Here is a 16875-nt window from a genome sequence, read left to right as displayed (position 1 = left end):
AATCCAGACCAGAAAGGTGTAATTCCTTAAAAGTTGTACCCAATCCGAGCATGGCTACTTTCCATGTGTCTTTTATTTATACGTTTCTTGTGCTTTCCCCACAGTTTTATTAAGGTGAAAGTAGCACCCTTTGAACAGATACTCCTCAGCTGTGACACTGTGTACCTTTACCTCCTGGCTGCGTATAGATTTGCAGTGAAAATCTATCAGATGTTGTAAACATTATATTGTCGTTTGTTTTGGAGTGAAATAAATGAATCATGAGTTTTATTGGTGATTTTGTTGTGATTTAGGAATGCCACTGAATACAATATGAAATAAGGTTGCGTTACAAGCAGTATTTTACTTTGGAGAAGTAAGACCAAGCCGAATATAATTCAGCTTGTTTATAACATCACGCATGGCCACTTAATATCGCGCCTGTGTTATAAAATCGCTATGTCCTACATTTCGTGTATGCGTGAGATACTGCAGGACACGAAGTGAGCTCGGGATCTGATTGCCAAAACCACGAACATTTGATTACCTATACCGTCTTCCACGTAAGTGGTGTTGTGTATCTTTAGGCGTATATAAATGGACACTAACCGACATAATAGCCGGGCTTGGGAGCTCAGACAGTAGAGCGCTGGACTTCTGAGCTCCAGTTGGCGGGTTCGATCCCGATTCAGTCCGGTGATATTTGAAGGTACTATTGAAGGACAAAATTTCGGCACCTCGGCAGACTCCGAAAACCTCAAAACTAGTTATTGGCGCGTTAAACTGACAACATTATTTTCAACCGACATAATAAACAAGAATGTTAACAGAATTTATGGGATGAGATACAGAGCTTAACACCTCAGAATAATTTACGCTATATTTGCAGAGATGCACATACACACACACCCTACAAAAATTTCACTTTTATACACCTTTAAGTAAGAGGTATAGGCTAAGTTGTACAGTTGTAGAAGGTAAGGTAAGGTAAGGGTGTATTCTGCCCGAAGGCAGGTACAAACCTCCGCAGAGGTGTGCCTGAGCAGGAGTTTACGTACGGTAGGGTGGCCAGTTCCTTTCCGCTCCTCCATTCCCTTAACCCCCACCAACAGCGCGTGGCAACCCATCCAAATCTTGACCACGCCTAATGTTGCTTAACTTCGGAGATCTCACGGGATCTCACGGCTACGGCCGTTGGCAAGAAAAAGTGTGTTAAATACCACTCAAGAAGAGAGTCGTAGCTTTTGATACAATTAGCAAGGTGGGTCTCGAACCCAGTAGTTACATTTAAAAAACTATTACCACGGTCTTGAACCCAGGAGTCCATTTAACAAGGTGTATAGTTACGCCACAAATGGACTAGAAGTTTACATTATAATTTGCAAAGAAACAATCAGCTGCTTGAAAAAAAATCGTACACTCGTTATTTATAGGACAGGGGAATACATAAGAAAATAGGATCTACCGATCCATAGCTAACAGCAGCACAGCAGAAGGCTCACGCTACACGGCCGCAAGAGTTGAGTAGAAAGAACTAGAGAGGTAAGTATTAAAACATGACCGAAAACCAAAATGAGTGGAGGCAAAACCCAAGCACTCCAGATAAAATGTTCACATTACCTAATTGGGCATAAGGCCCGACGAAGCAGAGGCTAATCCATACTACTCGGTGACAAAGTAACGGAAAAAGGTTAAAGTCCGAAAGGAAGATACAGAATTTAACAGTTAGAAACCTCAGTCACCAAGATTTAATTTGAGAGGAAGTTTAACCAGGGTTCATCACTAGTGCTTCCCTATATTTTACAAAATCCCATCAGGGAAAAATTAAAACTCCGAAGACGGAGAACGGAGGATACTTAATTGCCCTGTACTTGCAGCAATGTATGCATTGGCCAAACATGCCGGTCTATTAGGACTCCCATCAAGGAACACCGTAGAAATATCCGTCTCAACTAGCCGGACAAGTCAGCGATAGCTGAGCATGCCCTGTCGTCAGGTCATAATGTTGTGTTCCAAGATATTCGAGCTCTTACCCACACTAAACACTACAGGTCTAGGATTATACGGGAAGCTGTGGAAATACGTAAGCATCCTAACAATTTCAAGAGGGACACTGGCTAACAATTAAGTAATACCTGGTTGCCAGCCATTAAGGATTTACGTAGGTAGTTCTCTTCCCTGCCCATTCTATAGAGTATTGTTATTTCGTTTCAGTGTTTTCCAAATTCGTATGTTCGTCATCACCAATTGGTTCATTCCAAGTTATGTGTTATATGTTAATGACATACTATCATAACGTATGTACACCGGTTAACGCCCCCCCACCTTCCTCTCTTTTTTTTTTTTTTTTTTTGCTAGTTGCTTTACGTCGCACCGACACAGATAGGTCTTATGGCGACGATGGGACAGGGAAGGGCTAGGAGTGGGAAGGAAGAGGCAGTGGCCTTAATTAAGGCACAGCCCCAGCATTTGCCTGGTGTGAAAATGGAAAAGCACGGAAAACCATTTTCAGGGCTGCCGACAGTGGGGTTCGAACTTACTATCTCCCGAATACAGGATACTGGCCGCACTTAAGCGACTACAGCTATCGAGCTCGGTCCTTCCTCTCTTAAACCGTCTCACATCACCCTCTGGTTTCCTCCACGTACTTCGTTTTCATTCTTTAGCTCTGTTCTGTTCTATCCTGGTGACGAACGAGCATGCCACTACAGTTCCAACGGTAAAGTCCGGCTCCATGGCTAAATGGTTAGCGTGCTGGCCTTTGGTCACAGGGATCCCGAGTTCGATTCCCGGCAGGGTCGGGAATTGTAACCATAATTGGTTAATTTCGCTAGCATGAGGCTGCGTGTATGTGTCGTCTTCATAGTCATTTAATCCTAATCACGAAGCGAAGATCGCCTATGGGAGTCAAATCGAAAGACCTGCATCTGGCGAGCCGAACTTGTCTTCGGACACTCCCGGCACTAAAAGCCATACGCCATTTCATTTTCAACGGTAAAACGCTCTTAAATTCAAATCCTCATTATTGTACGAGGTAGAAGACTTCCTCGGGAACACTCGAGATTTTCTTCTGAAGACACCGAGCAAAGTTCTCTGCGAAACGAAGAGAGTTTCACCTTGTTTTATTGACACGGCATAAGCCCAAAAGCCCATATCATGACAACATTAATAATAACGCTAGTTAACATATATATTCTAATTGCTTACGAGTTTCAGGAGATTCGGGAGAGTCAGATTTTATCCCACAGGCGTTCTTTAATGTGCTGGATGGTAATGACATGGAGTTATCGAATTTTGTATGTCCACCCCTTCGTTCCATTTATTGATACAGGGTCGGGCTTGAGGTGAGATGAATTTATGTTTTTACGGCCGGAAAACCTTCCTGATGCCAACCTCAGTTGAGTTGCTAATGAAGATGAAATGGATGATGGTGAATGAAATTGGGTAACAAGATGGAGAGAATCGCCTGTGGCCTATGAATAAGAACTGAAGTGAAAATGGAAAACCATGGAAAACCATTCTCAGGACATCCGATGGTGGTGTACGAACCCACGCATCTCCTGTCCATAGCCGCAGCGCGTTAACACGCGCGTCCACTTCGCTCGGTACGGAGTTATCGAATTTTAATACATGAAATTTCTTTCCCTGGAATAGTAGTCGAATACCCTGTTTTCAGAATAGAAGGCCGAAGATTTGCCAACTGAGTGACTAAGACGGTAGAGCACTGGCGGTTTTGATCCTGCGGCAGGACAGTGGTATTTGAAGGTGTTCAAATACGTAAGCCTCTTGTTATCAGCACGTAAAAGTCTCCTCCAAAACCAAATTCTGGCATCTCAGTGTTTCCGAAAACCGTAAAAGTAGTCAAATGCAAAACCAATATTATTTTTACTATTATTATTATATATATAATTCGCAGGGGGCATCAAGGACCACGTTAAGTCTTGTTGCATTTGACACTGAACTTGACCTTCTTTAGAGCCCAAATTTCCCTCATTCTTTGTGAGTGGGCCTGCTTACGCTCCTCTGTCCAAGGGGCACCGTGTCTTCTCTTCGGGTGCTCGTCTCGGTTTAGCCCGTTCGTCAATATTTTCTTGCGGAAGAGATCTCTGTTAAAGGCGTCTTCAGCTGAGATATGTAGCATTTGCAGGTCTTCTTTGGTATTTCTAAACCAGGGAATTGTGGTTTTGGGATTTGAATATAAAAAGTGAAAGATTTCCTCAGTTAACTTTCTTCTGTCCATTCTTTTCAGATGACCGTAAAATCGTGCTCGTCTTTTTCTGATTGTGTCGGTAATTTTCTCTATTTTGCTGTAGACTTCCTTGTTGGATCTCTTTTGATGGATTCCATTTCTGTACTTTGATCCCATTATTATTATTATTATTATTATTATTATTATTATTATTATTATTATTATTATTATTATTATTCTCCACCTGGTGCTCATGATCGTTAAGGTGGTGAAGTCTTTATAGTCCGACACCGTGGTTAGCTGGTTCGAGTCCCGCTGTTGGAAAAAATGTTCACTATCAGAATGTTTGCCGGCAGAGTAAGAGAGGTGATGTATACAATCACGTGCCAAAAGCCTAGGTCCGATTCCAAACTTCTTGATGGCGATTCGTCTGTCGGATGGAGACGTTAAGCCTTGAGCAGAACTTTTGGTATTAATCTATAAGAGTAGACTATGTGCCGACACCGGGTTTCATCCGCTCTCTACATCATCACCAGCACTACACGCACTCTCTCTCTGATGAGCAGGTTGCCAATCGGTGTTAACTATGAAGTTCTTCACTAGGCCTTTCCGGAGACCAAACGATATTATTATTATTATTATTATTATTATTATTATTATTATTATTATTATTATTATTATTATTATTATTTCCACAACGTTGTGCCCACCTAAGGAGCGTGATTGAACTTATGTAACAGATGAATTTGTTTTCTTTTCTTCCCAGATATTCTTACTTTATCCTCCCGTTATGATTTTTCTCCCGTTCATCCGTCCATGCTGTGGTAGGTCTCATTTTGGGTTCTTCAGCAAAATGATGTTTGTTTGCCATCGTTCTAAAGCTGTCCCATATAATTTCACCCGCTATGCTGATTTCTTGACTCTTTTTTCTTTCAATTTATATTATCCAATTATTCTTGACTTTCAGTGAACAGGTTTAATTAAATATGTTTTAGTAAATCTTTCATTGTCCATTCTTTGAATCATCATCATCGTCATCATCATCATTTACAATTCCAGTGTCCGGCTCCATGGCTAAATGGTTAGCGTGCAGTCCTTTGGCCACAGGGGTCCTGGGTTCGATTCCCGGCAGGGTCGGGAATTTTAACCATCATTGGTTAATTTCTCTGGCACGGGGGCTGGGTGTATGTGTCGTCTTCATCATCATTTCATCCTCATCACGACGCGCAGGTCGCCTAAGGACGTCAAGTCAAAAGACCTGCACCTGGCGAGCCGATCATGTCCTCGGACACTCCCGGCTCTAAAAGCCATACGCCATTTAATATTGTTTTTTTTTCTTTCTACAATTCCAGTTTCCCGGATACTGTTGGTGAGCCACTTCCACTCTGTCTTATTGAGATACGTTCTGTTGCTAATGACGTCCTCCAGTGTCCTTCACGGATCTGAACGGACTTCTTTACGATGTCCATCCAATGGATTCTTGGGCTTTCCACAATCCGTTTTCCTATCACGTGTCTCTCCAAGTTATATAAGCTGTCCTTGTTGGCTCTAACCTTGTTACATGCCCAAACCATCTCATTATGGAAATGCTGACCGCATCTAACAATGATGTCTCAATCACAGCTTCCTTTCTTTTTTTTTTTCTTTTTCTTTTCTTTTCCTTGCTACTTGCTTTACGTCGCACCGACACAGATATGTCTTATGGCGACGATGGGAGAGAAAAGGCCTAGGAAGTGGAAGGAAGCGGCCGTGGCCTTAATTAAGGTACAGCCCCCGGCATTTGCCTGGTGTGAAAATGGGAAACCACGGAAAACCATCTTCAGGGCTGCCGACAGTCGGGCTCGAACCCACTATCTCCGGATTACTGGACACTGGCCGCACTTAAGCACTTACGCTCGGTGCGCTTCCTTTCTAACCATGCCATTCCTTAAACTTCTCCAGTTTTGTTTTTTGAATATGGCCACAAAATTTCAATCATCTTTTTCTAATAGTGTCTGATATTTTCTCAGAATGCTGGCTTAACTCAGGAGACATCTATTTCATGCACACTTCTTCTATACATACTGGGTCAAAGATTTTCCAAAGGATTTTCCTCTCTTGTTTTTGTAACTTTTTATTTGGTGATCTGCCTCCATTGAGTAGGGTTTCTGATGCGCATAATTCATCAGGATTAGTTCCGTGTTTTAGTGTTTTAAGTTAGCTTTCCGGGATATTGATTTTTGTTGTACCAAATTCATATTATTATTATTAATTTTTTTTGCTAGGGGCTTTACGTCGCACCGACATAGATAGGTCTTATGGCGACGATGGGATAGGAAAGGCCTAGGAGTTGGAAGGAAGCGGCCGTGGCCTTAATTAAGGTACAGCCCCAGCATTTGCCTGGTGTGAAAATGGGAAACCACGGAAAACCATTTTCAGGGCTGCCGATAGTGGGATTCGAACCTACTATCTCCCGGATGCAAGCTCACAGCCGCGCGCCTCTACGCGCACGGCCAACTCGCCCGGTAATTCATATTATTATTATTATTATTATTATTATTATTATTATTATTATTATTATTATTATTATTATTATTATTATTATTATTATTATTATTATTATTTCATCAGGGCCACTAAAACGGCGAGACCTAAACTGTCTGTCTTCTTGCTGGCCCACTAGTTTTTCATCCTTGCATCAGAATGGACATGCTTCAGTCGAGTTGAGACTTATTCTTGATGAACCTAAGTTACTGTTTGAGTGAAATGGCGTATGGCTTTTAGTGCTGGGAGTGTCCGAGGACAAGTTCGGCTCGCCAGATGCAGGTCTTTTGAATTGAGGTCCGTAGGCGACCTGCGCGTCGTGATGAGGATGAAATGATGTTGGAGACGACACATACACCCAACCCCCGTGGCAGCGAATTAACCAATTGAGGTTAAAATTTTCGGCCCTGCCGAGAATCGAACCCGTGACCCCTGTGACTGAAGGCCAGCGCGCTAACCATCACTTAGCCATGGAACCGGACTGTGTTTGAGTGGTGCTCGGAGATGAATGACTGTTTCTGTAATTCCATTCTTTAAAATATCCTTATCGATCTCCACCAACCAAGAAAGAATCATTTTGAGACTTCTGAAGTAGGAGAACAAACGTTTACAGATTCTTTCAGCTGGCAATCTGAAGAGGCGAGCGTAAAAGTGTTGTCATTCTTTTCCGGATTATGCTTGATATCTATTCGGTGTGGGTGTATATTTTTAAGTTGCTCTGAAGTCTGTAATTTTTGTATTTCGAGAGATAACATTTTTGTTATATATGTTTTGAGTGAGTCGGAAGGCTGTTTCAAACTTGTTGACACGTGTAAAGACGGCGAAAATCTCGGAATTGTTGGATTCAACCTATTCACCAAGATGACGTACTAGACTTAAGTTCTTAGGCTATCCCACTTACGTTCTTACTACTCTCATTTAAGGCTATAGACTGTTAATAGAAAAAGACTACATAGTAACATCGATATTTGTACACGCAGATCGTAACATACTAGTTAATTTATTTTAGCCTCATATTTGAATAAGTTTTTCTTTAAGCTAGTTGTAGATATATTCTTTAGGCTATAAGTTGATATATTTTTTGTTATTATCCACTCTCTATTTATCCTATAATTTTTCATCAGTAGTAACCTTAATTAATTGTATTATTGTAATTCCTTATCTGATATATCTCAATAACAGTAATTGATTACAATGTTACTTTAGATTAATACTGTAAAAATAAAAAAAAATATATGTGGTTAAGTGTAAGAGAGGGCCAAGAACCCTAACTTCGCCACTTAATAAATAAATAAATAAATAAATAAATAAATAAATAAATAAATAAATAAATAAATAAATAAATAAATAAATAAATAAATAAATATTTGAATCTTTCCACATTAAATATTCTACCGTGAGCAGTAAGATGTGGTGTTAGAAATGAAGTGGGTTTTGGTGTAGGAGATTTTGAGACCAATCTTAACTGCGCATTGTTATTATTGCTATTATTTATATATTAAAAAATTCACTAAAAACAGCTTTGGCAAATCCGTCCGTCCGTTCTACAGGGACGATTTGTTTCATTTTTATTTTATTCTCTCCGAAATTACCTGCCGGTGAATCATGAAACATTGATAGGTTCCTAAGTTAAGCCAACTTTGAGTTATAATAATATCAAATCATTAAATGCATTAATCACTCCAATAAACTACAGGTGAAGGCTCACCCTAATCCGCAATAAATTCTGTACTTATCAGGTTGCTAAGCGACTAACATTTTCATTAATATTCTGATATAATGTGATAGTATGTCATTGTATGCAGCCATATTTCATTACCTCATGTCAAACCATGGAATATACACTTCCTCTGATCACGGAAGAATACTACTCCCTGCTAGGTACTCCTTGATTCTCTAACCTTTCCCAGCTTCCAAATATTTTCAACAGATGGCAGAGTGTTCCTAATGGTAATAACTTGCATGCTGCTAAGAGAAAGAAATGTCTGCGTACAAACAGACTCCATGATGACATACGCCTTACACACTATCTGGGAACACCTAGCTACAATAGAAAGAGTGAAGGCCACGTAGGCCTATCTCAAAAAAACTATGAGCTCAAAAGATAACCGTTCTACATAGAATTGCGATTAAAAATACGATTGCCTTCTACGACACAATACCAAGCTTTTACATCAAGAAGTGCAGGTTAAAAAAGCGAATATATGGACAGATCTTTACGAACTGCGGCATACAACAACACACTTCTTATTACATGTTCATAAAACCAGAAAAAAGGGCAGGAAAAACAATAAGACTGCGAAAGGCAGTTACGTGACCTATTTATAACGAATGCTGCGGAGCAGCATGGGTCCTCTGTTCATTATTATTATTATTATTATTATTATTATTATTATTATTATTTATTATTATTATTATTATTATTATTATTATTTCTAATCATTATTATTATTATTATTAATATTATTATTATTATTATTTCTAATCACCATTATTATTATTATTATTATTATTATTATTATTATTATTATTTCTAATCACCATTGTCAATGAGATTTCCCTTAGTGAGAGAGAAAGAGGGAGAGAGAGAGAGAGAAAGAGAGAGCAGTGGTGGATGCACGAATAATGCCAGGTCGTTAGTTCGAAGAAGAATGTCTTGTTTCCCCGTTTATTTTGCCAAGGTTTCAGAGAGATAGTATAATATATCTCGCGCTAATGGAACATTTGTATGAAAATCATTCCCTCATTTGCAGCAGTTGTTTCTTAACTTCTTTATGAAGCAGCGAGGAAGCAGATCAATATATGGAATCATCTGTAACATTACATATACATAAATGTCTCATAGAGTGTGTGTGTGTGTGTGTCAATTCCATAATATGTCATAAGTGACACATTCATAGGTCCCCTCGACATGTGATGGGTCAACCTCACTAATGGACTCTCCGAGTCACGTGATTCCTAGTCATCATACAATGGGGAGAGGAGGGAGGGGGGTGGGGGACAGTGCAGTATATATCACGGGCGATAAAGAGGGAGAGAAGTGGACACATGATAAACCGAAGCACCATATACAAACAAGTCGAAGTCATATATATTTTTGAATTGCGTAATGTGACACATATTTGATGTATTCGAGTAATTTGTGAGAAACCATTGTTCCAAATACGTAAAGAGGTTTGCCGATAACATTAGTTTACAAACACGGTCAAGTAAATCGCTTTCAGTTTTATCATAAGACTATTGACGTTGATGTATAAAATGGACTACGCAATTGGGAGATAGATATCACTTCCCGGGTATATAAATCAATATTGTTAACAGGTGCAAAACAAGCAATGAACATAATCCGCACGCATTATAATAATTCAGTTGGATGGCGAGAGAGAACTGGGACCATTATCTGGAATTTATTGAGACTAAAATAGTACCTACTATAGGTGTATTGAAGAGGCTACGTCGAATAATTCCTGATTCTAACTTAAAGTGTGTTTACTGTGCTTTAATTCATAGCCATCTACAATACACAAATGTTGTATGGAGTTGCTGCATCCAAGTTCAAATAGCAGAACTTCAAATTCTTCAAACTAAAGCACCCTCCATTCCATAATGCACTGTCCATTTTTAATAGTAATGTTATTTGCTTTACGTCCCACTAACTAAATTTTTACGGTTTTCGGAGACGCCGAGGTGCCGGAATTTTGTCACGCAGGAGTCCTTTTACGTGCCAGTTAATCTACCGACACGAGGCTGACGTATTTGAGCACCTTCAAATGTCACCGGACTGGACCACGATCGAACCTGCCAAGTTGGGGTCAGAAGGCCAGCGCCTCAACCGTCTGAGCCACTCAGCCAGGCCCAATTTTAATGTCCAGACAAATAATGTACTCATCAACAGGCATTCCTCCGGTTAGGTTATCTATTGCATACCCTTTAGTAACACTTACCTTCATAATTAAACATAGTTTAGCTCGGGGAAAAATAAAACTCAAATTCATCAGTAATTCATCTGTTCATGATCATGCAACACGGCAATCTGGAAACTTACAGTACATGTCCCCAGAATGAATACAGTGAAGTATGAAGCAAACGGTGTGTTGTATAGGGCTATAATAGCATTTTAATTCCATTGCAGATTCGATAAAATCGTGTCAGAATTTCAATAAATTCGAAAGAAATATTAAGAAATATTTAGCCTGTTGAGATGAACTTATTATCAGGTTTCATTTCGAGCTATATGGTTCTGTTTATACAGGGTGAAGCGAAATTCGCGCAGTCGGGCGTCGCAGCGCGACTCCTCACAAGCCAGCAATTAAAAAAAAAAGTCTCTCACAAAAGTTCGTCTTGCGAGTATATCCGGCAGAAAAAGGACGTTGAAGAATCGCAAGCTGGCAACCCCGTAACCATATGTAGGGTAACTATCTCTGTCAGTACACCTTAGCCGTGCTGTACAGTTGGTGCAGTGGATAGCGTTTTGGGTTAGCATGCAGGAGGTCGAGGGGTCGATCCTGGGTTAAGGCGAATGTTTTTTATTTCGTAAATGTAGTCCAGCTGGTATGGTATCTGGCATCTTAATCGTCAACAGAGAATAAATTCACGCCCACGACGTGGAAAGGGCGTCTTTCAAAGCAGACCAATGAAAACGACTGTTCGTCCATCTCTAGGATCGTAGTATGTAAGTGCAAATGGTATTTACCCTACATGTGGTTACAGTGTTGCCAGATTGCCACTCTTCAACGTCCTTTTTCTGCCGGATATACTCGCAGGACGAAGTTTTGTGAGAGACATTTTTTTTATTGATGGCATGTGAGGAGTCGCGCTGCGACGCCCGGGTGCGCGAATTTCGCTTCATCCTGTATAAACTCTTCAGCACATATTTGTTTACTTGAAAATGTTGTATTTTAGACTTAAATTATAATAAATTATTATCAGCTCTGTGTCCAGCTTCGTGGCTAAATGGTTAGCGTGGTGGCCTTTGGTCACAGGGGCCCGGGTTCGATTTCCGGCAGGGTCGGGAATTATTACCATAATTGGTAAATTCCTCTGGCACGGTGACTGGGTGTATGTTTCGTCCTTATCATCATTTCATCCTCATCACGACGAGCAGGTTGCCTACGGCCATCAAAACCAAAGACCTGCATCTGGCGAGCCGAACTTGTACTCGGACACTCCCGGCACTAAAAGCCATACGTCATTTCATTTTTATCAGCTCTGTATTATTAATAATTTAATTTGTCTTGAGTATTTTAGCTGTGCCAGCTTTTTAATGTTCTATCCCAATACGAGCATTAGCTTATGAGATCTTTGAAACGATAAATATACCGAGCTCGATAGCTGTAGTCGCTTAAGTGCGGCCAGTATCCAGTATTCGGGAGATAGTAGGTTCGAACCCCACTGTCGGCAGCCCTGAAAATGGTTTTCCGTGGTTTCCCATTTTCACACCAGGCAAATGCTGGGGCTGTACCTCAATTAAGGCCACGGCCGCTCCCTTCCAACTCCTAGCCCTTTCCTGTCCCATCGTCGCAATAAGACCTATCTGTGTCGGTGCGACGTAAAGCAAGTAGCAAAAAAAAAACAATAAATAGGGAGATAGTGGGATCGAGCCCCGCTGTCGGCAGCCCTGAAGATGGTTTTGCGTGGTTTCACATTTTCACACCAGGCAAATGCCGGGGCTGTACCTTAATTAAGGCCACTGCCGCTTCCTTCCACTTCCTAGGCTTTTCCTATCCCATCGTCTCCATAAGACCTATCTGTGTCGGTGCGACGTAAAGCAAATAGCAAATAAATAAATAAATAAATAAATAAATAAATAAAGCTGTTTAGGCTTTTTCTGACATGACATTTCCAGCGTTTCGCCCCAGTGTGGCAGTGCGCTCGTCAGGTGGATCGCTACACCTTCTGAGACACTGGACGACTAGAGACTCCATGTAACAGCTCCGGCCTCACCTCCTCAACCTGGTTGGGTATCGGTGCGCTTACGCTCTCCTCTGCCAGACATTTTAAGGGAAAACAACTTGAAAATAATAATATACCAGTATACTGTTAATAAAGATTTGAATTATAATAATACCGAATAAAAGAATGGAATGGTGTTAATTAAGTTCGGGTGTTAAGTAAAAGTCATATTTCCTTACTGGACTTATTTTACCCGAAATCTGAAAAATAACTGTGAATGCTGGGTCCTTGACCCAGTTTAAATTAATTTTATGTTGCATATAAATGCATATTTCGACCATTTGTGTTGTTTTTGTCATATTTTGGTCATATTTTGAGCATCTTTTGTTTAAATTGAGGCATCGTTTTAAACAAGGTTGTAACATTTTTGATGAATACTAATAAATAAAATCATGAATAAAATATGTAAATAAAAATATTGCTCAAAAACTTCATAAAATACTTGAAATAAATTAATAAAAATATTTAATCGAAATGTCCGTAGTATGGTCGCCAGAGTTCACCAGAATGGATCCCTCGAATTTAGATAGAGCATGATAAACTTTATATCCCAGGGCGTGTACATAATGCTGCGTTGTGGTACATCTGCTGCAGGCCTTACCTAACCTCCTGAAAACGACTAAATAGGTGGGAACTGCACCTAGGTTCATCAATAACTCCACTGATTCTAAAATAGCTAACTATATTCTTAACAAAATCCGTGCATGAGCACCTCATCAACACACAACATTATACATATAATATACACATAAAATAAATACCCTTCACTGTCTCTATATCAATTCGACTTACCGATTCTCATAATCGGCAGTTATCACATCACACAGATACTGTACCTTGTAATACTGTGTTCACATATTTTAACACTTGTTGTAAAGATATATACACACGTCTGTCGATCCTCAACATAAATTATGGAAAGTCTGAGATAGCTTTCACCAACATGTAATGCCAGACCTCCACAAGTACTACAATACTTAATGCATACGCCCTCCACAATTTGTTGATCATCCACTTTCCACGAACATAACAAGACTACGTTCCATGAACGTTTGAAGTCCAGTCCATTGCAGCCGTGTCACTCGAATACCGTATATCCAGCACTACTTCCTACTCGTACAGTGCGTCAGTTGTCGTTCTCTCATACAGTGTCACTGGTTGTAGTTGTAGTTCTCTTCCGCTGTGATGTCGGAGTATATAAAGACTTCGGCATTCCCCTTCCTCTCAGATGATACGTCTGGATTGGTTCTTGCCCGCCAATCATGAGTGATCTCTAGTCAAGACCAAGCCCTGAACTTCTTGCTCCCAAGACAATAACAAACTCTGGGGTTTATTACATGAGTCAAGGAACTTCCCTAATACATCAACAAGCCCATCTCATCAGGCTGGGATATATACATGACTCATGGAATATCCCGACACAAGCACATCACAACAAACACTGGGGTAGCCACATGACTAATCCAAATTACTAGAGTTATTAAAGCAATGTTTTCGCACTCGTGCAAAACAAATTACTCATACCTACATATGTGGATATCTTCCAGCTTACAAATATAAATGGCAAAATATACTAATGAAATAATAATAATAATAATAATAATAATAATAATAATAATAATAATAATAATAATAATAATAAATCGAATATTGACAATAATATCTCTAACTTCTACATATAATTCGGGAGTGTGATATATGTACTATCACAAGGTACATGTTGTCTCCGTATAGTTTAAAACAGAGATTTTAAAATACTGTAGTAGATGTATTTTTTCTTTCTTCTCCCGAAAAAGATAACTTAGGTAGCAGGTTTAGAAGACATGATTCCGAGAAAGAGATGCTGTACGAACGTACTCCGACAGATACCAAAAGCATGCTAATACTTCATTTTTTGGTCCTTCTTTAGGAGAACAAAGTGAGAACTACATCTCAGAGCTACGTTACTGAATGAATGTATAAAATTTTAATTTACCTACTGCAACTCTCTCAGTTTGCATGATTAAATGCGTCTGCTGTATTATCGATAATAACTTTTTGGCACGTTCAGTGCTAGTAATACTCTGAAACCTGTTACCTATCCGTAAAATGCTTGTCATATTTTACCTTTTCAGGTCATATTTAACTAGTTTAGAGGAATATTTGCTTGCATATTTTATACTTCTTTAGGTCATAAACATCCGAACACTAGTGATGATGATAATAATAACAACAATAGTAATCATTTTTTATTGATCCTTTAATTGTTATAGATTTGAAAAGAAGCTAAGTTGACGGTATCTTATCCTGAAATATTTTCTTTTAACCATACGAAAACCAACGATACGTGTGTCTGTTATGTCATCAGCCCAGATGATGTTTGGATCCTTAAATAGCACTACAAAAGGTTGTGTGGTTATAGAGAAAACGCACAAAAAGCCAAAAGGAGGTAGGCCCTTGAGACAAGTTCGTGAGTCGCTGACTAATTTTACAAACATATAAATCTGGATTTAACTTGAAAAATCTGAATATCTGCATTTATGATGGAAATTATGAAAATTAACATTCATTAAATAAAATACACACTCGTCTGACCTTGTACTCACACTTACTTGTTACCTGCTTACTTACACATACGTTATTTGAAGGGCGCCAGCTGTCACTCAGTACAGCAATAATAGAATGAGACTCTTGACCATCTCTAGGGTGTGGGGTAATAAGCTTACTTTTGACAACATACCATATAAGTTCTGGGAAAAGGAGATTGGCGTTCGGTTTCCCCATTAATTTTGAGGTTAAGATATTTTACTGTCAATGAAATGAAACTCTGAATTCGTTTGATAGAACAATATACAGGGTGTTAGGTGTATACGTGCAGATATTTATTGTAGCAATAGAGAACGATGTGACGAACCACTATATATCAAACTTTTAGTAATCCTCGGAAGTTTTTTTCGAGAGCAAAGGGGTACGATGTTTTTAGAATAGGTAGTATGTCTTGTTCTTGTGAATGAATAGCTTTCCTTTGATAACAGGCAAGTCACGCGCCATCCCTGCCAAACTGGTTTCTGTTCTGTTTATGTTTAAGAGCAAATGTGCTACTGTGACAGCTGAGCGCTCCCTATTCAATGCCACGAGATGTTACGTAATATACTTGCCAAACTGGTTTTATGTTTACGAGCAACTGACCTACGATAACAGCTGAAGGCTACCAGTCTACAACATGTTACGTTACATTATCGCCAGACTGGTTTGTTGTTGTTGTTAGTATTTAGTTTCCGTCTTAGGGGTTTCAGACAACACTTGTTATCGGTTTCGGACCCTGGAGATGTATTGAATTCTCAGCGTTAATACTGGTTCATTTGCTGTTACGTCCTTTAGGGGATAGGGATATCTGTGGTCGTCAGCCCAGTGGTCTAGTGAGTATGGAAATGACCTGAAAACCTGTGTCGGTGCGCGACCTGTACGAGCGTGTGATATAATTATTGGTTGGGATACGCACGCCGGAACGTGAAATGCGGTACGATCCCCGTTGTGCACTGCGTAAAGGTAGAAGAAGGAAGACAGTTCCTTGCGCCAACGAACAAATGCATGGCATAGGATATCCATATGAGTAGAATCAGAATTGAATTATCGAAGCACATTGAACGTTTTGTTTCAAACGAAAAATGGACATATTATACAACGAAGTAAATTAAACGTACCTACATTTCGTGCTTCCTGCCTGGTTGAGTGGCTAAAACGGTTGAGGTGCCAGCCTTTTGACTCCAACTTCGCATGTTCGAACCTGGCCCCGTGCAGTGGTATTTGAAGGTGCTCAAATACGTCAGCCTCGTGTCGGTATATTTACTGGTACACCGAGCTCGATGGCTGCAGTCACTTAAGTGCTACCAGTATCCAGTATTCGGGAGATACTGGGTTCGTACCCCACTATCGGTAGCCCTGAAGATGGTTTTCCGTGGTTTCCCATTTTCACACGAGGCAAATGCTGGGGCTGTACCTTAATTAAGGCCATGGTTGCTTCCTTTCCACTCCTAACCCTTACCTGCCCCGTCATCGCTATAATACCTATCTGTGTCGGTGCGACGTAAAGCAACTTGTCATTCAAGCCAAGACACCACTGTGGTTCAGAATATCCTCCGGTGCTTAAACATACGTTCACGGAGGTCATCCGAAGTGGTTACCTCAGTTCGGCATACTTTGTTTCTCATGTCCCCCCAGGCATAACAATCCACTGGAATAAGGGCTGGCCA

This window comes from Anabrus simplex, chromosome 1, assembly GCF_040414725.1.
Source record: "Anabrus simplex isolate iqAnaSimp1 chromosome 1, ASM4041472v1, whole genome shotgun sequence".
Lineage (NCBI taxonomy): Eukaryota > Metazoa > Arthropoda > Insecta > Orthoptera > Tettigoniidae > Anabrus > Anabrus simplex.
The sequence above is the reverse complement of the archived record's forward strand: the minus strand, read 5'-3'. Positions refer to the sequence as shown.